Below are 6,309 nucleotides of genomic sequence, written 5' to 3'. Positions count from 1 at the left end.
TTGGTTTGTTCTTTGTAGTAGACACTGAAAGCAAGAGTCCTCCTGACTCCTATAAGACTGGCATTGTGTTAGGGACAGATAATCAGCAGGGAAACACAGTGACTATATTTCCCAAGTGAAGAAAGAGAGAAAACTGAGTGAAAAGAAAGAAAAATATATATTACTATTCTAGAGATGAAAAATCCATGAGGGTCTTTTTAATGTTTTAAATTGGTTTTAAATATGAAATAATTTTGTAGAAGAATTGGTGGTATCTGACATGCTGGTGACTGTCTCTCTTTTGACAAATAGAAATAGGTAACTTGAAAAGGTTTCTAAGAGGGAGGCAATACTTAAAGATTATTTGAACAAATAACTTCTTTAATTTAGAAATGAGAGAAGTATGAAAGAACAGCTAAAAATAAGAGGATCCAATTTGATAACCAAACATTTATACCTGTTTTTATTCTAGGAGGAAAAATAACCAGTAGAAGTATAGAATAAATCCCTGACGGGACCTAGAAAGTTACCGATTCATTCACTTAAACTCTGGAATGGCACATTCCAGTAATAGAATCTCAGATAAGGTGAGATGAGTTTGGCTCATTCTGGCATGTTATACCTGTGGGTTCTTGCCCATATTGTTTGACCTCTCTGAAATTGAATTTCTATAAAAGTATACCTGCCTTATATAAGTTCCAGGACAACAGTGAAGATAAATGACAAAAGACCAGGCAAAGACAAAGTCTTGTAGTTAAAATGGGTGTCTACGGAACACACAACGGAATTACCTGTAGTTTATGATGCAAGGAAGCCAGAATTTAGGTTCTCAAAATCCTAGTAGTATTTCTACTTATTCTGTAAAATGAAATACATTTCAAAAGGACAGAATGAAGTTGGGGTAACTGGGCTCATCCATATTCTTTCACGGGAACAGACAGATATACTTGCCTCGAGATTCCATGGGAAAAGATGTGGAAGATGAGAAGAATCCAGCATGGTGATGGAGGGAGGCAGATGGAACAGCAAAGATGGGAGGTGACTGGAGAGTTTGTCAGCTTCTTCATATCTAGTTCCAGTGAAGAAACTATCCCTACTTATTTGTGATTCAATACAGACATTTAAGGGGACATACTAATTGCAATCATTGCTGATTATGGTGGAAAGTGCCGTCAAAACCATTCTCCATTCATTCAAAATCAATATGTGAATCAGCAGTACTGACTCAGGTTTCCTGGGTGGCTCGCAGATGTAAATATGGTTTCTTAACTAGTATCACACAATAACATCCTTCCATTTTGCACATTGAAAAAAAAATTATAACAAAGAAAAAAAGTTGATTACTGAAGCTCCTCCAGGGGGCTGGAGGGATGGCCCAGTGGTTAAGAGCACTAACTGCCCTTCCAGAGGTTCTGAGTTCAAATCCCAGGAACCACATGGTGGCTCACAACCACCTGTAATGAGATCTGATGCCCTCTTCTGGTGTGTCTGAAGACAGCTCATATACACAAAATAAATAAATAAAATCTTTTAAAGAATTAAAATTCAAAAATAAAGTTCTTCCTTAGCTGTAACATCTGGAGGTGTATTCAAATACAGGAAGAAAAGTGTGAGGCCTCTGTTCTAACAGTGTTATCCTGTAGAGCTTAGCTAATACTTAAGAGGCCTTGGAGCTTGAGTGGGGGAAGTAAATATCATACAAGTACTTCTAGTGTTTATGACTTTGTAGTAATAGAAATTGCAGATTTTTTTAGAACATTAGAGTTGCTGCATAACCTTTGATGTAGAATCCTAGCACTCATTAGTGTTTGTTTCTTGGTTACTCTCATCACTATCCCTGTCACCAGATCTCATTTAGTATACAAGGGAAGAAGCATACCAAAGAGATATCTGTATGCCATGCTCAGCATAGTTCACAGTAGTCAAGATATGGAATCAACCTTCGTCCTCATCAGTGGATAAAGAACATGTGTGTGTGTGTGTGTGTGTGTGTGCATGTGTGTGTGGATGGATGTGTATGTGTGCATGTGTGCACACTTGTGTGTGTGGATGGATGTGTATGTGTGCATGTGTGTACACGTGTGTGTGTATGGATGTGTGTGTGTATGTGTGTATGTGTGTGTATGTGCGCATGTGTGTACACATGTGTGTGTATGGATGTGTGTGTGTGTGTGCGCGCGAGCGTGCGTTTTAAAGGAAATTTTGTCATTTTCTACAGTGAAGAGATGCTAAGTAAAATAAGCTAGGAACTATTCTTAAACCTCATTACATATTAAATGTAAAGACCCAAACTCATGGGAGCTGAAAGTAGATGACTGACAGCAAGGATGGGGAAAGGAAGAGCTGTCATTCAAAGAGCCCAAAATGTTTAGGTAAAAGTGATGAATACATTCTCGAAGTCTAATTTTTTTTTTCAAAAAGACACTCATGTGCCACACATTGTCCACTATGCCACACATTTTATTTTATTTAGCAGCCATATCAATATGATTGGTATCACACACTTTAATTTCTTCAAGATTTTAATGGTTATATCAATATTATGGATATCTTTCAGAATTTTACTATTTTATTCTTTTATAATATTATTCAGTGATGAAATCCACAGTTTTACCAGTCTGTCAAAGGGATCCATGATCAATTAACAAATGACTATGCATGCACACACATACACAAGTACATGCACACACACACATGTACACATACACACATAGACATATATACACACACGTGTACACACATATACACATACACACATATGCACATGCAAATACATGCACATATGCACATGCACCCTCTCACACACACATACACACATGCACACATATACATACACACATAAACATATATACACACATACATACACACATGCACACACATACATACACAAATGCACACATACACACACATATATACATACACACATACATATACACATGCACACACATACATACATACACAAATGCACACATACATATACACATGCACACACATACATACACAAATGCACACACACATATACACATACATACACACATGCACACACATACATACACACATGTACGCACCCACACACTACAGCATGATAACATCTATCAAAGACCATTCTCTTCCTCACTGCTGCCCCTGCTCTGTTCAGCAGCTCTTAATGCCCTTACCTGTAACATGAAGATGGTATCTTTTCCTTTTGTACCAGGCACATTAGTTATATACTTTGCTTTTCTATAAGAAAATACCAAACCATCAAACTGGCCCAACTATTTCAACAAACCAGTTTACCATTTATTCTGGAAAATAATTATGGGTTATAATTCTGTATTTCGAGATAAGGTAAGATAGCTAAAAGCCAAGGCATGGCTTTAAGATTCCACTATGCCATTTCACTATGTGAGTGACCAAGGCAAAATCACTAATACCCACCTAGTCGAGTTCAAGTTATCAGAAGATGTAACTAACTGGTCTATGTACCTTATAAGGCCACATTGCTGACATGATAATAATAACACTTTCTGTAAAAGAACATTCCAAAAATGTATGCGAGAGAAAAGCTTAACCTTTTTCTATATATTATATAGTATCTTGTTGAACTTAAGTGTTGTTATTTATGATTATTGCATCAAAAAAGTCAACACAAAACACTGATCTTATAAGCCTGTAATTGACTAGTATTAATTACTTATACCCTTTATGCTGTCTGGGTCGGAAACGTCACAAACACAAAGCCAAAAAGCATACCAGCCATGCACAGGTATGCTAACCGAGCAGATGCTAGGATTTAACCTAACAATAGAGATAGAATCTCACTGCTGCCAGGTCCTCTTTCACTCTTCCCCTCCCAAGCAAGCTCTTTTTTTGTAGGATGTGAGGTTCCACCCCTATATTACTTTACACTACAACTGACACCCCCACCTCCACCCCCACCCCTGTGATCTGTGGTGGCAGAAGTGGCAGGGAGAGGATGCACTAAAGGCAGATGCCTTCCAATGGCAAGGAATGAATAGTCTGAAATGTAGGTTGGGTTTTTTGTTTGTTTGTTTTTAAACTTTGTTTAACTACTATGGAGGAAAGAAACACACCATCATACATTCCAGAACTTTAGAAATTGAAAGGTCAGTCTACCTGTTCACCAGTCAATCGCTGAGAATCTCAACATGTGCTAGGCATTGTCTGGGGAAAAGGTCTGATTTAAGGAACAGGGATGTATGATATATATGTATGTGTGTGTACCCATACACACATTCAGAGACCAGAGCAGATTGAGTGTCTTCTTTTCTCAGTCTGCATTGGTTTTTTTTTCAATTTTTAAAATGATTTATTTTATTATTTTATTACATTTTATTTTATAAGTGTTTATAAGTAGGCTCAGCCTAGCGTACTTGGTAAGTCCCTGTTCAGTAAGAGATCCTGTCTCAAAAAAGGTAGGTGGAGGGCTCCTGCAGAATAGCAGCTGAGGTTGTCTTCAGGTCTTCACATGCATGTATATGCACACGAGCACACATATGTACTTGGACAAACAGAACAGCAGCCAGGTTGTCTTCAGGTCTTCACATGCATGTATGTGCACACGTGCACACATATGTACTTGGACAAACAGAAAAGAACATAATTATTTCAATCATCTGATCCTTCAGCAAGACAAGTACTTGCTACACAGGTGTTGGGTGTGATGTCAGGGACCAAGGCTGAACAGGAAGAGCTCTTGTTCTTCAAGAATTCATAGACCAGTGAGCCTTAAAGACCCATCCTAAGAAGTGAGTCTCCAAAATCATCTGCTCCACAAGAAATCTGCAAGCAAAGCTCAGACTGTGGGAAATACTACGGAAGCAAACAATGGCAAAGCCCACACCATTCCTTACAGAAGTAAACTGCAAAGGGGAAAAGAAGAAAAAAATGGGCATGAGTCTCTAAATTAGAAATTACTGTGAATGCCAGTCAGAGAATGGCTCACAACTGTATCCCCAGCCCCTAAACGGTCAAGGCTGGAGGGTTGCTATGAGTTCTGGGCCAAAAAAAAAAAAAGTAGATAGCTGGAGAGGTTGCTTGGTGAAAGGGTAAAATTCTGCCCGATCAGTGGTGGTGACCTGAGCTTAAACCCCCAGAGCCCAGGTACAGCAAAGCATCACATTGGAACATATATCATCCCAGGGTTCCTGGAGGAAAATGGAAAATGGACTCACAGGAGTCTCCAGAAGCTTTCAAAATGGCAAACAATAATGAGACCCTATCTCAAACAAGGAGAAAAGTTAGGAACAATATCCAAATACTTCCACTGACCTTCATATACACAGGCCAGCACACACTCACACAAACACAAATTATTTAAACATGCATCCTATATACACACAAAAAGATTTGTTTAAAAAATAAGAAACACCAAAAACTAGATCGATGATAGATAAATGATACATAGATAGATAGACAGATAGAGAGACAGGCAAACTTAAAAGCCAAGAGGATTACAATTTATTATGATAAAGGGGTCTGAAATATGTGTACAAGAAAATTGGGAAACTGAACACTGATGGTATTAAAGAATTACTGTTGGGGGGCAGTGAGCTGGATGTAAAGTGAATAAAAATCTGAAAAAGAAATTACTGCTAATACTGCTAATAAGTAAGAGTCCGTAAACTGCATTTGGTTGATACAGTAGCATGTGTGGAACTTGTGTTAGAATAAGAGAGAGCCAAAAGTGGGTGTGGATGAGTCGGAATTGCCTGAGTGGGTCTTACTAGGGTGGGGTGACACTGTGGCTTCTTTATGTTACTGTCTACTGTTTGGTGAATGTTGATACAATTTGGCTGTTTTTTGTAACTAGCAGGAGAGATTGGGCGGAATTCTGAAAGGTCACTAAAGCAGATCAGCCTCTGGCTGGAGAGGAGCTCAGATTCAGGAAGAAATCAAGCTCTTGGAGGAAAGCTCCTCCTTGTACCCTTTGGTCTATCTGTGCAGTAGGGGCAGGAGTAGATTCTCAACCCTGCTCTTTCTGGTTCTCCTTTCAGCCATGGTGTGAGGCTTGAACCAGCCCAGCTTTGCTAACCACTGCACCCCTCCAGGCCGGCCAGAATGCATTTGGTAAATGTCTGTTTGAACTAGAGTATTACTGGGAGCCCTCTGGAAGAAGCACAGCCCATCTTGACATCAGCAGCCTGAGACCTCTGTTCACCAGGCTCCACTCAGACACCTATCAGCTCATACATGCAAGACCTAGGACCAAAGGTCTGGATGGAGGAGAATACTCAGCAGCCCATTTCTAGTGAACAAGGGACTAGAGACACATCACCAGAAATATACAGCAACCTGGAATCTCGTGGATGTCAAGAAAAAAATGTC

The sequence above is a fragment of the Mus caroli genome, chromosome 14 (assembly GCF_900094665.2).
Source record: "Mus caroli chromosome 14, CAROLI_EIJ_v1.1, whole genome shotgun sequence".
In the NCBI taxonomy this organism is placed as follows: Eukaryota; Metazoa; Chordata; class Mammalia; order Rodentia; family Muridae; genus Mus; species Mus caroli.
This window is presented reverse-complemented; position numbering follows the sequence as displayed.